The 24,290-nt window shown below is 38.0% G+C and overlaps 1 protein-coding gene across 9 annotated transcripts in view; it reads left to right on the top strand.

Annotated features, from left to right (window-relative positions):
* LOC143684797 (uncharacterized) overlaps positions 1–24,290 on the top strand; it is a 62,198-nt gene that overhangs the window by 18,904 nt on the left and 19,004 nt on the right. The window lies entirely within an intron of this gene.

The following is a 24,290-nucleotide window of genomic DNA, read 5'->3' as shown; positions in this document are numbered from 1 at the left end:
CAAAGAAGGACACTATACACTAATTAAAGGGTCAATTCACCAAGAAGATAAAACAATCATAAATGTTTATGCTCCCAATCAAGGAGCTCCCAAGTATATGAGACAGACATTGGCAAAACTGAAGGAAGCGATAGATGTTTCAACATTAATAGTACGAGACATGAATACACCACTCTCCTGTATAGATAGAACAACCAGACAGAAGTTCAACAAGGAAATAGAAAAGTTAAATAACTTCATAAATGAATTAGACCTAACAGACGTATATAGGTCATTGAACCCCAAAGCACAAGGTTATACATTCTTCTCTAGTGCTCATGGAACATTTTCCAGGATAGATCATATGCTGGAGCATAAAACAGGTATTTATGAATTTTAAAACATTAAAATTATTCAAAGCACTTTTTCTGATCACAATGAGATGAAGCTGGATCTCAATAACCACCAAAGAATGAGAACCTTCACATATATATGTAGATTAAATAACACACTCTTGAACAACCAGTAGGTCAAAGAAGAAATTGCTAGAGAAATCAGGAGCTATCTGGAGATGAATGAAAATGAGAATACAACTTATCACAATTTATGGGATGTGGGAAAGGCTGTGCTGAGAGGGAAATTTATTGCCTTAAGGGCCCATATTTAAAAATAAGAAAGAAAAAAAAAAAGAGCAAAAATCGAGGACTTAACAGCAAACCTGAAAAAACTTGAGAAAGAACAGCAAACTAACCCCAAAGCAAATAGCAGAAGAGAAATAACAAAGATTAAAGCAGAGATAAATGAATGGGTGAACAAAAAAACAATAGAAAGAATCAATAAAACCAAAAGTTGGTTCTTTGAGAAAATCAATAAAATTGATAAGGTACTAACAAGACTGATGAAGAAAAAAAGGGAGAGGATGGAAATAAACAAAGTCAGAAATGAGAAGGGATGCTTTACCACAGACCCTGAAGGAATAAAAGAAATCATAAGAGGATACTATGAACAACCATACACCAACAAATTAGACAACTTAGATGAAATGGACAAATTCCTGGAGACACACAAACAAGCTACACTGACTCAGGAAGAAATAGAAGATCTCACCAAACCAATCACAAGTAAAGAGATTCAATCAGTCATCAAAAATCTTCCTCCAGGGCAGGCCAAGGTGGCTCAGCAGGCAGAGTTCTCGCCTGCCATGCTGGAGACCTGGGTTTGATTACCAGTGCCTGCCCTTGAAAAAAAAACAAACTTCCTACAAAGAAAAGTCCAAGGCCAGAAAGCTTCACAGGGGAATTTTATCAAGCATTCCAGAAAGACCTAACACCAATCCTGCTTAAACTTTTCAAAAAAAATGAGAAAAAAGGAACTCTGCCTAACTCATTTTATGACGCTACTATCATTTTAATACCAAAACTGGGTAAAGATGCCTTAAGAAAAGAAAACTACTGGCCAATCTCCCTAATGAACATAGATGCAAAAATTCTCAGTAAAATATTAGCAAATTGAATCCAACAGCACATTAAAAGAATTATATACCATGACCAAGTGGGATTTATACCAGAAATGCAAGGGTGGTTCAACACAAGAAAATCAATTAATGTAATACAGCACATTATCAAATCAGAAGGGGAAAAAAATCACAGGATCATCTCAATTAATGTTGAAAATGCATTAGACAAAATTCAGCATTCTTTTCTGATAAAAACACTCCAAAAGATAGGAATCAAAAGTAACTACCTCAATATGATAAAGGCAATATATGAAAAACTGATAGCCAGCATCATACTCAATGGAGAGAGACTGAAAGCCTTCTGCTTAAGATCATATACAAAGATGCCCACTGTCACCACTGTTATTCAACATTGTGCTAGAAGTTCTCGCTGGGGCAATCAAGTAGGACAAAGAAATAAAAAGCATCCAAATTGGAAAGGAAGAAGTAAAATTCTCATTATTTGCAGATGATATGATACTATACTTGAAAGATCCTGAGAAATCTACAGCAAAGTTACTTCAGCTAATAGACAAATTCAGCAAGGTGGCAGGATATAAAATTAATGTGCAACAATCAATAACATTTCTATACAATCAGCCTGCTAAGGAGTCAGTTAAGGAAAAATTTCCATTCAAAATAGCAGCTAAAATGATCACATACTTAAGAACAAGCTAAACTAGGGACATAAAGGACTTGTGCAAAGAAAACTACATAACATTGCTAAAAGAAATCAAAGGAGATCTAAATAGGTCGAAAGACATTCCCTGCTCATGGGTAGGAAGGCTAAATATAGTTAAGATGTCAGTTTCTCCCCAAGTTGATCTGCAGATTCAACACAGTACAATCAAAATTCCAACAACCTACTTTAAAGATTTGGAAAAGCTAACTACCAAATTCATCTGGAAGGGAAAGAGACCCAGAATAGCTAAAAGCATCCGAAAAAAAGAAGAATGAAGTGGGAGATTTAACACTCCCTGACTTTAAAACCTATTATAAAGCCACAATGGTCAAAACAGCATGGTACTGGCACAAAGACAGAAGCACTGACCAATGGAATTGAATCAAGAGTGCAGAAATAGACCACAAATCTATGGTCAACTGATTTTTGACAAGGCCCCCAAATCCTCTGAACTGGGACAAAATAGTCTTTTCCATAATTGGGCATAGAAGAACTGGATATCAATAGCCAAGAGAATGAAAGAGGACCCCTATCTTACACCCTACACAAAAATTAACTCAAAGTGAATCAAACACTTAAGTATAAGAACAAGCACCATAAAGCTTCTAGAAGAAAATGTAGGGAAACATTTCACAACCCTATAATAGGAGATAGCTTCCTAAATTTTACACCCAAAGCACAAACAACAAAAGAAAAAATAAATAAATGGGAACGCCTCAAAATCAAATGCTTCTGCACCTCAAATGACTTTGTCAAAAAAGGTGAAGAGGCAGCTGATTCAATGGGAGAAAATATTTGGAAATCACATATCAGGCAAAGGTTCAATTTCCTGTATATACAAAGAAATCATACAACTCAACAACAGAACAAACAATCCAACTATAAAATGAGCTAAAGATATGAATAGACATTTTTCTGAAGAGCAAATGCAGATGGCTCAAAAGCACGTGAAGAGATGCTCATTTTCACTGGCTATAAGGGAAATGCAGATCAAGACTACAATGAGATACCACCTTACACCTATAAGAATGGCTGCTACTAAACAAGCAGGAAACTATAAACGCTGGAGAGGATATGGAGAAACTGGGTCACTTATACACTGCTGGTGGGAATGGAAGACTGCCGGTTCCTTAGGAAGCTAAATTTCGAGTTGCCCTATGATCCAACCCTGGCTCTGCCACTTCCTAGCTAGTAACTTCAAGTCTGATACTTAACATTCTCTGTGTCTCAGCTTCTGTTCTAGGTTGCTAGCTGCCAGAATGCAACACACCAGAGACGGATTGGCTTTTAATAAAAGGGGATTTATTTTGTTGGTTCTTCAGAGGGAAGGCAGCTAACTTTCCACTGAGGTTCTTTCTTACGTGGAAGGCACAGGATGGTCTCTGCTGATCTTCTCTTCAGGCCCCTGGGTTCCAACAACTTTCCCTGGGGTGACTTCTTTCTGCATCTCCAAAGGCCTGGGCTGAGCTGCAAGCGCTGAGATGAGGAATGCCGAGCTGCTAGGCTGTGCTACATTGTGTTCTCTCATTTAAGCACCAGCCAATTAAGTCAAATGTCACTCATTGCAGCAGACACACCTCCTAGCTGACTGCAGATGTAATTAGCAACAGATGAGGTTCAGGTACCATTAGCTTATGTCCGCAGCAACAAGACTAGGTATGCTCACCTGGCCAAGTTGACAACTGAATCTAACACATTTTCCTAATCTGTGAAATGGGAATGATAATGTACCCACCTCTTGCAAGAAGAGTTGTAGAAAGAAAAAACCCAATTAGAGTAGGGGTGGAGCAGGGAGTTCCAGTTTTTCAGTTATATGCTATGTTGTATTATTTGACTTTTTAAACCATAAACATTTTATTTTGATGGAAATTAAAATTAAATTAGAAAAATCGTGGATGATATTGTCATACAGCCAAGTTTGTCAACCACCAAGGATAAGCTGCATCACAGGGCAAGGGAGTTGGAGGAGAGGAGGGATGACAGTAGTTCTCAAACTTGTATATAATACAATCATGTGGGGAGTGTGTTAAAATTCAGAACACTGGGCCTCACTTCAAACTCAACAAATCAGTATCTCTGAATGTACGCCCAAATATTTGCATTTTTAGTGACTACTCTCTTTGATTCTGATGCCAGTGGTCTATGCATGTATTTTGAAAAACAACCAATTATTGGATGGTAGACCCCTTCAGTAGACCAGTGAGGGGGCTATTCTATTTTTTCCAAACAAGAAATAATAAGCAATCAAGGGAGACATAGGGATATATTTGAAAACTATCATCAAAATATAGACTATTGCTAAAAGTATGCTGTGAAAATGCATTCAAAGATCAATGTAAGGCGGCCATTTCTTTAAAAAAGAAGTAGGGGTGACAAGAAGTGAAAATGCTGCATAAGCTAGCAACTATATTGTCCTTCCTATGTGCCACTGTTCTAAGTGACCATATTCATTAAGCCCTGAGAACAACCCAAGAGGTGGGTACATTATTATTCCCATTTCACAGATTAGGAAACTGTGTTAGATTCAGTTGTCAACTTGGCCAGGTGAGCATACCTAGTCTTGTTGCTGCAAACATAAGCTAATGGTACGTGAACCTCATCTGTTGCTAATTACATCTGCAGTCAGCTAGGAGGTGTGTCTGCTGCAATGAGTGACATTTGACTTAATTGGCTGGTGCTTAAATGAGAGAACACAATGTAGCACAACCTAGCAGCTCGGCATTCCTCATCTCAGCGCTTGCAGCTCAGCCCAGGCCTTTGGAGATGCAGAAAGAAGTCACCCCAGGGAAAGTTGTTGGAACCCAGGGGCCTGAAGAGAAGATCAGCAGAGACCATCCTGTGCCTTCCACGTAAGAAAGAACCTCAGTGGAAAGTTAGCTGCCTTCCCTCTGAAGAACCAACAAAATAAATCCCCTTTTATTAAAAGCCAATCCATCTCTGGTGTGTTGCATTCTGGCAGCTAGCAACCTAGAACAGAAACTGAGACACAGAGAATGTTAAGTATCAGACTTGAAGTTACTAGCTAGGAAGTGGCAGAGCCAGGGTTGGAACCCAGGTAATCTGCCATGAATTTAACTGCTATTGTAAATTGTTCTCTAAGGATACATATTAATAGCTTGATTCTGTTGGCTCTAATGTCACCGATCTCAGTTTCCTTATTTATAAAATGGGATTGAAACACCTGCCTCAGAGATGTCATTGGCATTAAAATAAGTTATCTATAGCTCATAACAGGCGCTCTTTAATTAGTGGCTATTATAATAATAATTTTTATTATCTGAGGTTGGGGAGAAAGGGTATACAGAGAATGACGAACACCTTGAGGCCCAGTTAGGATAACCAGATTAGGTATTTCCTCCCCAGTTGAAAGAACAGAGTCAGAATTCAACAAGTAGAGACATGGAACTAGATTCATTTGAGTAAAGTACATGGCTTAAGGAGCAGAAGATTTTACTATTGTTTAGGGAGAGAGTACTAGGAAGAGGAGAAGAGAAGGGCAAAGTTGGGTTCCTAGGACTTGCCTGCATACAGGCTGTGGAAAGAGGAGTCAGTGGAAAAGCAAAGAAGGATCTAGAGGGGATCAGCACCAAAGGGGAGAGATTTCAAGTGGAAGGAAGTAGTTGAGGAGGTCCAAGGCTCCAGGGATCCTGGCAATCAGGAGGTCCCAATTTAACTGGAAGAGAGACATTTCAGAAGTCAAATAGCAAAGGATTAAATGAAATTGGAGGTGAGGGAGTGGACACCAGAGAAGGAGCAAGGGGAAGGAGTGGTAGCTTAAATGGGCAAGCAATTAAAAGTAGACCCTTTAAGGGCGGGCCACGGTGGCTCAGCAGGCAAGAATGCTTGCCTGCCATGCCATGAGGACCCAGGTTCAATTCCCATGCCTGCCCATGTAAAAATAAATAAATAAATAAAATAAAATAAAAGTAGACCCTTTAAGATAAGGAGACCTGAGTCTAAAAGGAGAGGGGACTAAAGGGCGAGGACATTAAGTATGTTCAGTAAGAGTCATGAAATGTATTGGAAATAACACAGGACTTTTAGTCTTTCAAATATGGGTTCAAATCCCAACTGTGTAATCATGGGTAATATACTTCAACCCTCTGAGCCTTAGGTTTCCTGTACAAATAAATTTGGGGAAGTCTGAGTTAACCAAAGTTTATTTTATGTCCATTCTGGAAAATGAAGTTAATAAAATCTGCCTTGTATGGTTGTTCTAAGAATCAAAAGAGAATATATTGAAAGCATTCATCCAGAGTTTGACATATAGTGGGTTCTCAAAAATGGGTGAATTATTATTTTTTTATTTTTTTTTTTTTAAGAGAGAGGGAGGAAAGGAAGGAAAGACAGAGAAGGAAGGAAGGATGGAAGGAAGGAAGGGAGGAAGAAAGGGAAACATCTTTAAACATTTTCTTGTTTTATTATATTTTGTTTGTTTGTTTGTTTTTTACATGGGCTGGGGCCGGGAATCGAACCGGGGTCCTCCGGCATGGCAGGCAAGCACTCTTGCCCGCTGAGCCACCGCGGCCCGCCTGAATTATTATTTTTAAGGAAAGATATGATGTGAGGGAATTTGATCGAAGATAAGAATTTTGGATGTCTTAGATCTTAGTCAAAGTCAGCTTTGACTTGATTATACATCAGTTCAATTTGAAGTAATTAAATGTGAGGAAGAAGCTACCAAGCAAATGGTAAACTGTTCTCTGTGTTGTAAAGGAAACTAATTGCAGCCAAATCTCATGTTTATGTAAAGCAGGAAGGAATAGTACTCTATGATTGCACCAGAACATCCTACTTACTCACTCTCCTTGAAAGAAAAGCCAGATTTAAACTTGCCCCGTCCTGACCCAGAACAGTTTGCTCTTCCCATTTCCCTATTTCTGATACTGGTGCCACCTTAGAGTCATTTACAGCAACTCCCTCTCTTGCCCCTCCCTGCTACTACCTCCTGTTGATTCTCTTTCACGGCCATTCCTACTTTCTATTTACTGCTATACGGCCCAGTTCAACTCTTCTCACCTTGCTTTTGAGCTCCTAACTGATTTTCTTTCTACAGTCTTTCCTTTCTAATATCCTAAAACATTGTTTGGGACATGTCAGTTTTCTATGAAAAAATTATTAACGTGAAGATTAGAATGAAGTCTAAAGTTGAAGCCTGACATTTAGGGCTCTCAAACCTGGTCCATACTCACCTTCTCAACTACTTTTCTCAGCTCTTCCCAAATTTATTTGCAAGTTTACTTCTGTGACAAAAAACTCACTGTGTGCGTTTCTTTACTTCACTGTTCCCGTGCATTCTTTTCACCTCATGATTTTGCTCATCTAAATGTCTATCTCATGACATTGTGCTAATTTTTCTTTGCCTCCCTGAGGCATATCAAGCCCAGAGCGATTTCTTCCCTCCTTAAAACCTTAGCTTATCCTCTACAACAGCATTTCACTACTTTCTTGGAATGTTAACAGATGTTACACAAAGATGGTTTCCATGTTCAAATAAATGGAGAGATCTGGGTTAACAAGAGGTAATCAAATTTTATTATGGCAGAATTTACCAGATTCTGTGCTCATATACATGGAAAATTTCCAAGGAAGGAGCATAGTATGAGTGTTGTCCCCCAATCTAATCAGCTGTGGGACACTTTTTTTACCGAATATCTCATGGGGTTAATATTTCCACACCAGTCATGTGACACCTAGCGAATGCTACCTACTTTTTATCTTTCCATTTGATTTCACCTTTCCTGCAACTAGTGTACAGGAAACTCCAAAGCAAGAATAAAGCCTTGACCTTAAACACAGGCACTCAAAAAATTTGTTTTTGTTTTTTAAAAAAAGCGTTACCCACATATCAACTGTCTCTTTACCCAAAGTTACCACAGATGGTTGTATAAATTGAGAATGGCACAATTTAGGGAGCAACATTCAATATACTACAAAGTGAATAGTGCTCCCCCAAACAGTTCAAAACTGGTATAAGCATACCTAATCATTCCTATTGTCCAGCTCCTCTACCCAGGAGTTTTATGTCTGTGTTTCCCTCACCTCTACCTGAACATGAGATATAGCAAATCTTCATGTACTCTTAAATATTCTACTCACAAAAGCATTAGCAAGTGCTGTACATTTTAGTGATGATTCCATGGGAAAGATGGTAGAGGGGATTTACAGCACACACATTCAGTGAACATTAAAAAAAAAATAAGCAATTACACATTTCTATTTTCCTGAAGACACTCTTCAGCTTTGCCACTAGTGTGGCATTTTTCCCTTCTAGCAGCACACTGGTTTTCCTCCTTTTTAATTATAATTTCTCTGAACTACTGTGACAATGCATTGAAAAAGGAAGAACAGCCTCAAGCCACCACAGAAAGTCTCTATGATATCAAGGAGGAGTAGCTAGTGTTTGAAGGTTTTCAGGGATAAAGTATAAATGCCAGCAAAACAAACAAACATGGAAAATTATTTGTCAGTGAATTATAAATATCGATGCCTATCAACTGGCTCAGACTGTACAATGGGATAATGTCTAAGACACCATTAGGAAAAATTCCTGTGCTGAACTGATAAAGTATGAAGCAGACCCCAGCACTGCCCTGTCTGGAACATTCAACAGCTCATAAAATACTATGAGCAACTGATATGTACCCTAAGTATCCCCTGAAGAAAAGAGGGAGGTTGGACTGGAAGAACCCTTTAAGAGACAGAATCAATGGTTGTCCTCCCTTTGGAACATGGGCAGAGAACTTTAATGTCAATCTTCAGGCAAGTACATCTACCTGAGGTCAACTGGGTGGTCAGGAGAGGGTCAACAAAACAGGATCTGCTGATCACCCAGCCCAAGAATCCAGAAAATAAATAGTCCCCTCATACAACTGCTGTTAAAGGCTAATGACACTGGGAGGGCAAGGCCCCAGGCTGAGAGTCTTGCTTTCACAGACACAATGGCAGACACTAGCAAAAGTGAGACCACCAATCAGCTCTGAACTGCTGAGAGGTTCAGTGGGATCTTTGGACCATTTTAGGAAGCAGGTTTCAGTCCATTCTGGAGCTTTACACCGAAGGTGAGGCCTAAATGTTGGCTTACCCTCTATTATATTATGTTAGACACTGTTCCTCTGATTAAGTGTTACTTAGTCAAAATAGAAGATGTTGTCTAGGCATACGATTTTGTGCTGGTTAAGCCTTGAGCTAGTGATTCGTGAAAAGCTGCAGAAATATTTTATTAGACTTTTTAATTTCCTACAGGCCAATTCTAGTTGCTGTGTACCCGCTCTCAGGGAGGCCTATCTCCCTCCTTTTAAATGAGTTCACGTGACGTGAGACCACGAATGGCAGGCAGCACAGTCACTGCAAGCTTGTCTAAAGAAGGAAGCGATCAAAAACAAGAGGAATGAAAGTGATAAAACTCTCCTGCTCCCTTCCATAGTGAGGTCACACAACTACAACGCACACACTGACATAAAAGAACTTGTGAAATCTCCTCAGCCAAGGAAAGCAGTGTTCAGATGCAATTTACTGGCCTCTTTGGAATCCTGTATTTCCTTCCAAAAATGTTCGCCAGGTCCTTAGGATATGTTTTTTTTCTTTTATCTTTACTCCTTGTTTCTTAGATCTGTATGTTTCTCTCAACTCTGTGGGCTTCTGAAGGGCTGTAGTTTGGTCAGTATTACATACTGACAGCCAAAGTATGATGAGTAGGCGATTAGGGATTTTAGATCTGTTTGACGTAGGCAGATTGAGCTAGTTAGTTGTTAGTTACAAAAGGCAGAAATAATCTCTTTTTTAAAAGGTGCCTAGATCTCCACCAACCTGAGATAAGTCAATTCAATATTGTGGAAATTGTAATTACAATATAGGTGGTGGGACAGAAACTTACAGATGCATGGACACGCACAGAGTCAGAGAAAGCATCGTGATGTTGGTAGAGTGAGGATAGGGATCAAGAAACTCCTGCAGCTAAAGAAGTTTTGACCCTCTCCACTCAAAGTGTGGTCTGCAGACCAGCAGCAGCAGAATCACCACAAGCTTGTTGGAAGTACAGACTCTTAGACTGTTCCCCAGACTTAATGAATCAGAATTTGCATTTTAACGAGATTCTCAGGTTTAAGTTTAGAGAGCACTGCTCTACATGACACGGAGGCCACAGCTATATAGGATCCTGAAAAATCCTTCCTGTCTTTGGGAACCCTGATGGTATGTGCCTTTCTGTATTCTCCTGAATTCTAGTCTCATAATAATTCCTCTTCTTCCCACGATGTACAACCCTGCCCTGCCCCCAAAGTTTTTTAACATACTTTCTTTATCATGGATTAAATTCTTATAGATGCTGGCAGTCTGTTTCTGCTGCCCTATTCTGTTTCATTGACATATGTCTAGTTAATTAATTAATTAATTGGTTTACTCTGTTCTAATAGCTTATTGAGCTAGTCATTCTTCATTTGCTCCCTTTACAGTCATGTTCCAACTGTTGTTTCCTATTCATTAATTCAGTTGAACTTTAGGATTATTTTTCTAAATTTAAAAAGTTCATTGGGATTTTGATTGAAACTGCACCAAACCTATAAATTTAATAGTAACCAGCATATCTGTCATTTAATTGTGCTTTATATGGGTTAGACACCATCTTAAACAGCTTTTATATTTAATATAATGGTATCAATTATCTATTGCTGAATAATAAACCACACAGATCAGTGACTTAAACCAATAATAATCATTTCTTTAGCTCACAAATGTATAATTTGGGCAGGGATGGGCAGGGCAGGCTTGTCTCTGTTCCATGTGTATCACCTGGGGCAGTTCAACTGCAAGCTGAGGATCCACTCCCAAGATGGCTTGCTCATGTCTGGCAAGTTGTTGTTGGCTGTTGGCCGGGTACTTAGCTAGAGATGAGGTCCTTGGACCTTAATTTCCGTCCTCATGAGCCTGTTCATGGGCTTTGCTTTCTAAAATCATGGTGACTAGATTCCATGGATGAATGTCCCAAGAAAGAGAACCAGGCAGAAACCATATTGCTTTTTATGAGCTGACCATAAAAACCACACAGTAGGGTGATGTCATCAACATGGCAACATAAGACATCCCCTCAGAATCAACTTATAAAAGGATAAATCCCATTTGCTTGAAATTCTGGGGTAGGAAGACTAGAGAAGGATTCCACAAACACTGAATTAAAGAAAAAGAAAAAAAAAAACACACCAAAAACAGGTAGGAGATTTTTGTCCCAGATCTGCCAGTCCAGAGCCCTCCCCCTCATTCAGTCCTGTGCAACTTAAGAGTCACACAGAGACAGCACAGTATAAGTTCCTCTTGTCACAGATGCCATAGAGCCTCTCACAGCAGCAATTTAGAGCCCTATGCATATCCAGTCACAGGAACCCAAGTTTGCAGTGACCCAGGGCAAAACATAAATGGGTGACTAGTACATTCATACAAAAATGTCCCCAGTAAATAAAAAAGAACCTGGCAAGAGGGGCACATATTAAATCCAGTTTCTGATTCCTGGTTACTGAAATGCAAAGCAAAACCTTCTGGGTTGAAACCATTTGCCTCCCCAAGTTAGGATACCCTAACAGGGAGAAGCTGGAGGCAGAAAAGCCTCATGGAAAATAAGGTTTGGCTGTGGGGGTATGGGCAGAGCTGCTGTTAGACAGGATGGGTCCCAGAACTGAAAAGTATGATAAAGAGGAGCACTGAGTGAGAGAGAGAATTTAAACAAACCACAGGAGCTGGGGAGAAAGTTCTGCACAAAACAAATAGAACAGATCGGCATTCCTGGAAAAAGAACAAAGAAAAGGAAGCTTTCTCCTGATGGTGAAACAATTGTACATGAAAGAGCAGTCTTAAAAGTTGTGCTGCATATCCAAGGCAATAATTAGGTGGAGAAGACCTGAGAACATCTAAATAGATAAGCACGGGCTACTCTAAAGGTTCAGAAGAAGTTGGACTAAGTGTCAAAGAAGACCCTTAACATTAAGCCAATCAATAATTAAACATTAGGCAAGAGGGAGAAATTGGCCTTCAGAGTTAGTACATCAAAATAACCAAATGCCCAAACTTCAGCAAAAAATTACACACTATACAAGCAAACAGGGAGTTATGGTTTAGTCAAGGGAATAAATCACAGTTTCAGAGGTGACACAGAATTTGGAACGACTAATCAAAGAATTTCAAACAAATCTCCTAAGTCAATGCAAGAAGAAGGAAAATATGGATAGAAATAAGCTAATGATAGATATAGAGCTAAAGAATGTTACAAAGACAATGTATGGGCAAAATGAAGAATTTGGTAGTTTAAAAAGAGACATAGAGGGCAATGAAATGGTGGCTCAGTGGCAGAGTTTTCACTTGCCTTCCTGGAGACCTCGGTTCAATTCCCGGCACCTGCCCATGCAAAAAAACAAAGGGGGGGGGGGACATAGAAATTATGGGAATGAAGGGTATGATAATGGAGATTAAAAATAGACTACAGGCATAAAGCAGCAGATTTGAGCAGGCTGAAGGAAGAATCAGTCAATTAGAAGACAGAATAATCAAGATGATTCAGTCAGAAGAATAGAGAAAATACATAGAAAAATTGAGGAGTGTTTTGGGAACTTGAGTTCTAGCATGAAGCATACAAATATATGCATAATGGGTGTCCCAGAAGAAGAAAAGGGAAAAAGGATAGAAAGAATATTTGAGGAAATAGATAATGGCCAAAAATTTCCAAACTCTGAGGAAATATGTAAATGTACATGTTCAAGAAGCACAACATACTCCAAAGAGAATAACCCCCAGTAGATCTACTCTAGGACACATACTAATCAGAATGTCAAATGCCAAAGATAAAGAGAGAATTCTGAAAGCAATAAGAGAGAAATAATTCATCACATACAAGATCTTCAATAAGACTAATTTCCAGTTTCTCATTAGAAATCTTAAGGGCAAGAAGGCAGTGGCATATTTTTAAGGTTCTAGAAGAGGAAAATTGCCAGCCAAAATTCCTTATCTGGGAAAACTGTCCTTAAAAAATGACAGAGGGTTTAAAACATTCAAAAATAAACAGAAAATGAGAGAGTTAACTATTAAAAGATCTGCCATACAAGATCTTCGAGTTCTTCAGGTTGAAAGGAAGAGACAAGACAAGAGAGAATAGCTTGAAACAGTATGAAGCAGTGAAGATCTTCAGTAAAGGAAACTAAATGTGTAAATGCAACTAAATAATACTGTATGCTCAATATATAAACTCTACTTTATAATTCCTTAAGTTAATAAGAAAAAGTCCTATTTCCAGATAATGGACAAAAAAAATAGAGAGAGGTAATGTTGAACAAAAACAACAGAAAGAAGGGAAACAGAGAGATATGGGAGCAGAGAACATGTATGCTATTGAAGCTAAGAAGATATATTTTCATATTAGTAGGTTATAGATGTAGGTCATATAGTACAAACCCTAGGCTAACCTAGGCTAAAATATATAATTTTCTGTATATTTTAAAAGAAAGTATTTTTAAAATATACAGAAAAGGGTCAGTCAGACACATCACAGTCAGACACATAAAAAAATATATAAGGTATACAAAAAGGAGGTTGCAATAAAGGAAAAGAGAAACAAAAAAGATATGACATAGGAGGTACAAGGGAAGTTCAGTGGCAGAATTCTTGCCTGCCATGCGGGAGACCCAGGTTCAATTCCCAGGTATACACTTCCCCCTCAAAACAAACAAATGAACAAACAAAAATTCAACAAATCATGCTGCAATAATGAGATACTCATGGAAAAACAAGGAAATGTGACCCCACCACACAGCATACAAAAAAAAAAAAATGACATGCTAAAACCAAAGGACAAAATGCTGAAGTAAGTAATCCCTTCATAGTAATAACACTGAATGTTAATGGTTATACCTCCCAATCAAAAGACACAGACGAGCAGAATGGATTAAAAAGCATAATTAAACTATATGTTGTATTTAATAAAGGCTCACAACCAGGACCCAAGACAGAAATAGGTTAAAAGTGGAAGGATGGAAAAAGATAATCCGTGCAAATAGTAACCAAAAGAGATCTGTGGTAATTATTCCAATATCAGACAAAATAAATTTTAATTTCAAAGCTGGTAACAAAAGACAAAGAAGGGGGTAGGGGCCAAGATGGCTGCTTAGCAAGGTGCACATTTTAGTTCATCCTCCAGAACAACTACTAAATAACCAGAAACAGTACAGAACAGCTCCCAGAGCCACAACAGTGACTGGACACACAGCTTACCCCAGTCTGGACCAGCTGGACTGGTTGCAAGTCTCCCCAGAACCGTGAGTTCCCCAAGCTGCAGTGGCCGGCGGCCAGCGCCCCTCCCCCACAGGTGGCTTCCCAGAGGGAAAGGAAAAACACTCTAATAGTAGCAGGGACTGAGTACAACCAAACACCAATTGTGGTATTAATTAACAAATCCTGACTACTAAAAATAGGCTCCCAATCAGGTGAACCTGGTCAAGGCGGAGGTCGCTTATTGGGCTAATAAAAAAGAGGAAAAGGGACAAAACAGAGGTTTTTGTGGCTGTCTCTACAGAGGCTTGGCTGCCTCTGGATTCAGTGGCGGGACTACTCAGGCTGCAACTGCCCCAGGCATAGGCAGAAACCGACTGCTTTCAGGGCTGTCTCCCATCTGTGCCTTCCCCAGGGGAGGGGTGAAGCCCAACTCAGGTGGAATCCCTCTCAAGGAATTCAGAACCCAGGGCTCGGCAATTTGAAGCCATTAAAACCAGCCTACAACCTCTCCTATGTCTCCACCACGCCCCCAGCAGGGAGAGCCTTCCAAACTTAAAGGTGCCACAACAACTTTTGCTGGTGGGACCCGCAGGCAAACAAGCGCCAAATGCTGGGCAAGATAAGAAAAACAGAGCCCAGAGATTCAACAGGAAAGTCTTTTAACCTGCTGGGTCTCACCTTCAGGGAAAACTGACGCAGGTGACTCCTTCCCCCGATAGGAATCCAGTTTAGTCTGGAAAAACCTGGCTGGAGTCTATATTACCTATGTAGACCCTCCTAAGGGTGGGGAGGGAAAAGGAACCTTACAACCAGGGCAAGAAACAAGAAAACAAGAACTGAAAAATTATCCTCTGTTAAACAAAACCTAAGCTAGAGGTCCAGAAAAAGCTGAACTGAAGGTCAAAGAACAGATAGACAACAAACTCATCTATCAAGAAAACCCTAGGTAAGATAAGTGAAAGCACTCTCCAGAAAAACTAATTAAGGTAATTAAATGTCTGGATGCCAGCAAAAAATAACAAATCACACCAAGAAAATTGAAGATATGGCCCAGTCAAAGGAACAAACCAATAGTTCAAATGAGATACAGACACTGAAGCAATTAATTCAGAATATACAAACAGACATGGAAAACCTCATCAAAAACCAAATCAATGAATTGAGGGAGGATATGAAGAAGGCAAGGAATGAACAAAAAGAAGGAATGGAAAGTCTGAAAAAACAAATCACAGAACTTATGGGAATGAAAGTTACAGTAGAAGAGATGAAAAAAACAATGGAAACCTGCAATGGTAGATTTCAAGAGACAGAGGTTAGGATTAGTGAACTGGAGGATGGAGCATCTGAAATCCAAAAAGAAACAGAAACTATAGGGAAAAGAATGGAAAAATATGAGCAGGGACTCAAGGAATTGAATGATAATATGAAGCACACAAATATATGTGTTGTGGGTGTCCTGGAAGGAGAAGAGAAGGGAAAAGGAGGAGAAAAACTAATGGAAGGAATTATCACTGAAAATTTCCCAACTCTTATGAAACACTTAAAATTATAGATCCAAGAAGTGCAGTGCACCCCAAAGAGAATAGATCCAAATAGACATACTCCAAGACACTTACTAGTCAGAATTTCAGAGGTCAAAGAGAAAGAGAGGATCTTGAAAGAAGCAAGAGAAAAGCAATCCATCACATACAAGGGAAACCCAATAAGACTATGTGTAGATTTCTCAGCAGAAACCATGGAGGCAAGAAGACAGTGGGATGATACATTAAATTACTAAAAGAGAAAAACTGCCAACCAAGAATTCTATACTCAGCAAAATTGTCCTTCAAAAATGAGGGAGAATTTAAAACATTTTCAGACAAAAAATCACTGAGAGAATTTGTGACCAAGAGACTAGCTCTGCAAGAAATACTAAAGGGAGCACTAGAGACAGATAGGAAAAGACAGAAGAGAGAGGTGTGGAGAAGAGTGTAGAAAGAAGGAAAATTAGATATGACATATAAAATACACAAGGCAAAATGGTAGAAGAAAGTACTACCCATAAGTAATAACACTAAATGTCAATGGATTGAACTCCCCAATCAAAAGACATAGACTGGCAGAATGGATTAAAAACAGGATCTTTCTATATGCTGTCTACAGGAAACACATCTTAGACCCAAAGATAAACATACGTTGAAAGTGAAAGGTTGGTAAAAGATATTCCATGCAAACAACAACCAGAAAAGAGCAGGAGTAGCAATACTAATATCCAACAAATTAGACTTCAAATGTAAAATGGTTAAAAGAGACAAAGAAGGATACTACATACTAATAAAAGGAACAATTCAACATGAAGACATAACAATCATAAATATTTATGCACTGAACCAGAATGCCCCAAAATATGTGAGGCAAACATTGCAAACACTGAAAAGGGAAATAGACACATCTACCATAATAGTTGGAAACTTCAATTCCCTACTCTCATCAATGGACAGAACATCTGGACAGAGGATCAATAAAGAAACAGAGTTTGAATATTATAATAAATGAGCTAGACTTAACAGACATTTATAGGACATTACACCCCACAACAGCAGGATACACATTTTTCTCAAGTGCTCATGGATCATTACTAGAGCTAATAAACAAATATAGCAAAGTGGCAGGTTACAAGATCAACATTCAAAAATCTGTAGTGTTTCTATACACCAGTAATGAACAATCTGAGGGGGAAATGAAGAAACAAATTCCATTTACAATTGCAACTAAAAGAATAAAATACTTAGGAATAAATTTAACTAAAGAGACAAAAGACCTATACAAAGAAAAACTACAAGAAACTGTTAAAAGAAATCACAGAAGACCTAAATAGATGGAAGGGCATACCGTGTTCATGGATTGGAAGACTAAATATAGTTAAGATGTCAATTCTACCTAAATTGATTTTCAGATTCAACGCAATATCAATCAAGATCCCAACAACTTACTTTTCAGAAACAGAAAAACCAATAAGCAAATTTATCTGGAAGGGCAGGGTGCCCCGAATAGCTAAAAGTATCTTGAGGAAAAAAAACGAAGCTGGAGGTCTCACGCTGCCTGACTTTAAGGCATATTATGAAGCCACAGTGGTCAAAACAGCATGGTACTGGCATAAAGATAAATATATTGACCAATGGAATCGAATGGAGTGCTCAGATATAGACCCTCTCATCTATGGACATTTGATCTTTGATAAGACAGTCAAGCCAACTCACCTGGGATGGAACAGTCTCTTCAATAAATGCTGCCTAGAGAACTGGATATCCATATGCAAAAGAATGGAAGAGGACCCGTATCTCACACCCTATACAAAAGTTAACTCAAAATGGATCAAAGATCTAAACATTAGGTCTAAGACCATATAACAGTTAGAGGAAAATGTAGGGAGATATCTTATAAATCTTATAATTGGAGGCAGTTTTATAGACCTTACACCTAAAGCAAGAGAACTGGAGAAAGAAAGAAAGAAATGGGAGCTCCTCAAAATTAAACACTTTTGTGCATCAAAGAACTTCATCAAGAAAGTAAAAAAACAGCCTACACAATGGGAGACAATATTTGGAAACGACATGTCAGATAAAGGTCTAGTATCCAGAATTTACAAACAGATTGTTCAACTCAACAACAAAAAGACAGCCAACCCAATTACAGAATGGGAAAAAGACTTGAACAGACACTTCTCAGAAGAGGAAATACAAATGGCCAGAAGGCACATGAAGAGATGCTCAATGTCCCTGGCCATTAGAGAAATGCAAATCAAAACCACAATGAGATATCATCTCACACCCACCAGAATGGCCATTATCAACAAAACAGAAAATGACAAGTGCTGGAGAGGATGTGGAGAAAGAGGCACACTTATTCATTATTGGTGGGAATGTCAAATGGTGCAACTGCTGTGGAAGGCAGTTTGGCAGTTCCTCAAAAAGCTGAATATAGAATTGCCATATGAACCAGCAATACCACTGCTAGGTATTTCCTCAGAGGACTTAAGGGCAAAGACACAAACAGACACTTGCACACCAATGTTTATAGCAGCATTATTTACAATTGCAAAGAGATGGAAACAGCCAAAATGTCCATCAACAGACAATTTGTTATTAAACAAATTGTGGTATATACATATGATGGAATATTATGCAGCTTTAAGACAGAATAAACTTATGAAGTATGTAACAACATGGATGGACCTTGAGAACATTATACTGAGTGAGACTAGCCAAAAACTAAAGGACAAATACTGTATGGTCTCACTGATATGAACTGACATTAGTGAATAAACTTGGAATATGTCGTTGGTAACAGAGATCATCAGGAGATAGAAATAGGGTAAGATATTAGGTAATTGGAGCTGAAGGGATACAGACTGTGCAACAGGACTGGATACAGAAACTCAGAAATGGACAGCACAATATTACCTAACTGTAATATAATTATGTTAAAACACTGAATGAAGCTGCATGTGAGAATGATAGAGGGAGGAGGTCTGGGGACATAAATGAAATCAGAAAGAAAGGTAGATGTTAAAGACTGAGATGGTATAATCTAGGAATGCCTAGAGTGTTTAACAATAGTGAAATGTACAATGTACAAATTTTAAAAATGTTTTTGCATGAGGAAGAATAAAGGAATGTCATTATTGCAGTGTGCTGAAAATAGATGGTAATTAATATTTTAAAATGTCACCTTATGTGTGAGACTAGAGCAAAAAATGTCTATTTGTTACAAAATTTATATTTTGACTAGAGCATTTCCTAATATAACTTATGTACATAGTTTTATTAAATGTCATAAGTACTTGGAATCTCAGGTAGGACATGAGATTTTGTTGGTTTGTCCAGAGTGATGCGTCGATGAATCCCGGAGTGATTTGATCAGTGAGTGGAAAAATATTTGAAAGCCCCTTTCAGGGGATGGTGAGAACAGGGAGAAATTCAACCTCCTCAAGTTGAATTCTTGATATTCTCACAAGCAGCGTGGACAACCAAAGCTACAGGCTGAGCCCCCAGTCTTGGAGTTTGTTCATATTAAACTAAACCCCACAAAGGATAGGTCAAGTCTACGTAAAATTTAGGCCAAAGAGTCACCCCCAAGAGAGCCTCTTTTCTTGCTCAGATGTGGCCTCTCTCTCCAGCCAACATGACAAGCAGTTTCACCACCCTCCCTCTCTCTGCATGGGACATGACTCCCAGGGGTGTGGACCTTCCTGGCAAGATGGAACAGAGATCCTAGAATGAGCTGAGACTCAGCATCAAGGGACTGAGAAAAACTCTAGAATGAGCTGAGAGTTAACATCAAGTGATTGAGAGAACCTTCTTGACCAAAAGGGGGAAGAGTGAAATGAGAGTAAGTGTCAATGGCTGAGAGATTCCAAACAGAGTCGAGAGGTTATCCTGGAGGTTATTCTTATACACTAAGTAGAAATCACCTTGTTGTTCAAGATGTAGTGGAGAGGCTGGAGGAAACTGCCTGAAAATGTAAAGCTGTGTTCCAGTAGCCATGTTTCTTGATGATGATTGAACAATGAGATAGCTTTTACAATGTGACTGTGTGATTGTGAAAACCTTGTGTCTGATGCTCCTTCTATCTACCATGTCAACAAAAGAGTAGAACATATGGAATAAAAATAAATAATGGGGGAACAAACGTTAAAATAAATTTAGTTTGAAATGTTTGTGGTAAATGAAAACGAGGGGTAAGGGGTATGGTATGTATACCTTTTTTTTCTCTGTTATCGTTTTATTTCTTTTTCTGTTGTCTTTTTATTTCTTTTTCTAAATCAATGCAAATGTTCTAAGAAATGATGAATATGCAACTGCGATGATATTAAGAATTACTGATTATATATGTAGAATGGAATGATATCTTATTGTTTTGTTTGTTTGTTATTAATTTTTTAATTAATAAAAAAGACAAAGAAGAACATATAATATATGTTATATATATTAATAAAGGGGTCAATTTACCAGGAAGGAAAAAAACATAAATATTTATACACCTAGCCAGGTGCCCCGAAATACATGATGCAAACAGTGGACATCACCTTCAATAGCAACTAAAATAATAAAATTTCAAGGAATATTTTCAGCAAGGATATAAAGGACTTAGATATGGAAAACTACAAAACTTTGCTAAAAGAAATCAAAGGAGATCTAAATAAATGGAAAGATATTCTATGCTCATGAATTGGCAGACTAAATACTGCTTAGATGTCAATATACCCAAAATTATTTACATATTCAGTGTAATCCCAATCAAAATGTCAACAACCTACTTCAAAAAAATGGAAAAGTCAATCATCAGAAGCCTCACAACCAACAGATCCCAGAGCCGACACAGATGCCGACACTTGGAGAACAGAGACACAAATGTTTGGAGATGCCTGGAGCCCAGCAGACATCATCATGGATGTTAAGCAAGCCAAAACCTGGAGAGAGCCAAAGGAAGACAAGAGAGGAAAGCCAGCCCTGGAGAACCAAAGTGAGGACCCTCCCCCCCGCCACAAGAACAGAGACTGAAAGCATTGGTGTCCAGGAGCAAGGGATCAGCAGATGCCAGCCACATGACTACCCAGCTGACAGAGGTATTCCTGACCCATCAGCCTCCCTTGAATTACTGTATCTTTCACTGGATATCTTAATTTGACCATCTTTATAGGCTTAGAACTGTAAACTTGGGATTTATTAAGTTCCCTTTTTTAAAAGCCATTCCAGTTCTGCTATATCACATCCTGACAGTTTTTACAAACCAAACCAGAGGGAATATGAGAACTTTGTATTTTCTGCATGATTTTCTTTTAACTTACAACTTCTCTAATATAAAATAAAATAATTAAAATACTGCTGCCTGGCTCCCATCCCCATATGCTGGTTATGGTATGGGTGTAACTTGGGGAATTTTATAAGCTCCCCAAATAATTCTAATCTGAAGCAAAGTGACAAAACCACTGATGAAATACCTACAATCATTGTCTTTGTTTCTCATAATATCTGAAAGTGAATAGTAAAGTGATTGTGATTGCAAACCAGATCTGCCTGAGCAGATCTTCCTTCTGAAGTGATCTTTTGAGCCTTCAGCATAGTCCTCTGAGATGGTTTATGCCCATTTTCTGTCAGTTTCTTTGTGACCTTCTGTAGGCTTAATTCTTTTATTTCCCTACTATAATGAAAACTAACCTTGAGTAATCAAGCAGATTCATAAGAAATAAATAATTTATTATAACATAGAATCCATATTGTTTGTATAATCCTAAACAGGGTAAAGAATCTTTCAAAATAGCTTTAAAAATTATTTTATATAAAAAGTATAAACAAAACAAGGAAATTCTATTAAAATACGTGGTATCCATATGAAAAAACTTCGTTGAGATATGTATGGAGATATATAGATATAACAGAAAAATATAATATGTTCTTGGATAGAAGGAAGAGGAAAGAATAGAAATGTAATATCATAATTAACTAGATGGCCTAAAGAGTCCAACTTCTATTTGAACCCCAGCTCTTTCATTTAATTTTTTCAATGTTTTATTTTTTACTTAAAGTCTATTTTATCTGATATTAATATAACTACCCTAGTTATCATTTGGTTAATATTGGCATGGAATATTATTCCCATCCTTTCACTTTCAACCTACTTGTATCTTTGAGTTTAAGTTGAGTATCATGAAAACAGCATATAGTTGGGTCATGCTTTTTGTCCATTCTGCCAATCTCTGCCTTTTGACAGGAGAATTTAATTCACTTTCATTTAAAGTAACCCCTGATAATTCATTACTTCCTTCTTTCATTTAGTATTTGGTCTTTGTAAGTTTTATATCTTTTTGATCCTTGCTTCTTCTGTTAATGCCTAATGTCACGTTTATTTGATTTTTTTATAGTGTACCATTTTGAGTTCCTTTTAATTTCTTTCCGTATATATTTTTCAAATATTCTCTTTATGGTTACCATGGAACTCAACATTAAGTTCCTAAACCTATAACAATCACGTTTGATTTGATACCAACTTAACTTCAGTGGCACATACATACATACATCCTTCCTATATACCTCTGTCTTGGACCTTTTTTGTGTGTTTGTTACAAATTAAATCTTTATACATTGTATGTACCAAACCATTGATTCATCAAAATTTCAAAAAGAAATAATTCTTTGCCAATACAATTTGCTGTTGAAATAGTCTAGGAAATTATTCATTTGACTTATCGTAATCTTCAACTCCAGTATTTCTGCTTGGTTCCTTTCTTTAAATTTCTAAGTATGTATTGAGACTCTCATATTGTTCATAAATTGTTTTCTTGATATTTTTTGTTCCTTCTCTGTATTTTCTTTATCTTCCTGAGCATACTGAGGATTACTTTTAAAAGTCTTTCTCCAGTATGTCCAAAGTCTGGTATTCTTTGATAATTGTTTCTGGATTTTTATCTTGTTGCTTTGGATGGGCCATCAGTTCCTGTTTCTTGGTTTGCCTGTAATCTTTTGTTGCACACTGTACATTTTAACATCTTAACATGTTAACTCTGGGATTTAGTCCCTGAGGAATTTGTTCCTTAAATTTGTACTACCTTGTAATGTAAAGGAAATAGAGATTTCCTTTTGTACTATAACTAACACAATCAACACAAACCTATGCAAAAAACACCTTTCAGAAAAAAGTCTTTGAAAATTGGTTCTGCATTGGCCAGTGCTTTCCTTCAAGTTCAGCTTTCCTGTCAAGATCAACCTCAGCAAATGCCAAGTGCAGTATGCTTTCCATACTTTCTGAGCCTGAGTATTCTCCTGGGTTTATGCTTGCTAGAGGCCTTAGAGATTCTCCTAGTTATAGGAATTTGAGTATGTCCAATAGTCTCTTTTAAATAGACTTTCTCTTCTTCCAGGGTGCTCTATTGTATTACTTAGACAGGTAAACTTTTCCCCAGAATGCATTTATTTAATTTTTTCTTAAGTGCTTTAATTGTCCTCAAGCTGCTTCAGCCTGCAGGGTAAGTTTGGAGAGGGTGAGTGAAGATGAGTTTCCTAGTTCAGTCTTTCAGGCTGCCAGCTGATAGATCAATACCTATATATAGCCACAGTAGTATGTGTTTCATGGTTACTCTGCTCCCTCCAGAATAGGGTCAGGGACACACAATGGGAGTGCAGACTGGCTCCACACCACACTGGGGATTGAATCAGGGAGCAGACAGGAAGGGCACTATGAGCTTCTACCATTTTTAAAGCTTTTTCTTCTTGATTTATCACTCACCCAGTTATTGCAACCCTTTAACTGTTTTCCAGAGTTATGGTAAGAGGACTCTTTCAGTTTTTGTTAGTTGTTCAAAGATTCTGTGGAGGAATGGTACCCTGGAGTGTCTTATCTACCATCTTGGTCAACTGGAAGCATAACTTTTTTTTTTTAAGTTTCCAGGTAACTCCAATATGCAGCAAAGTTTGGGAACCATGTACTAAATTGTGAATTCTGTAATAAAGAAGATGTTTGTTCTCAGTTTACTTGTTCAATAAATCCATATTTACCAGTACTTGGTTTGTTTGCTTAAAGTTAGGCACATGTATAAAGTATTTAATATTTACACAGCCATACCTTGAAGATATTGTGGGCTCAATTCTGGACCACTGCAATAAAGTGGACATCACAATAAAGTAAGTTACATGAATTTCTGGGTTTCCTGGTGCATATTGAAGTTATGTTGACACTGTAGCCTATTAAGTATGCAATAGCATTTTGTCTAAAAAAGATGTACGTGCCTTACTTTTAAAAATCCTTATTGCTAATAAATGCTAACCATCTTCTAAGCCTTTAGCAAGTCAAAAACCTTTTGCTGGTGGAGGATCTTATCTCAATGTTGATGGCTTCTGACTGATCAGG

This window comes from Tamandua tetradactyla, chromosome 5 (genome assembly GCF_023851605.1).
Source record: "Tamandua tetradactyla isolate mTamTet1 chromosome 5, mTamTet1.pri, whole genome shotgun sequence".
Classification (NCBI taxonomy): Eukaryota; Metazoa; Chordata; class Mammalia; order Pilosa; family Myrmecophagidae; genus Tamandua; species Tamandua tetradactyla.
This window is presented reverse-complemented; position numbering and strand designations above follow the sequence as displayed.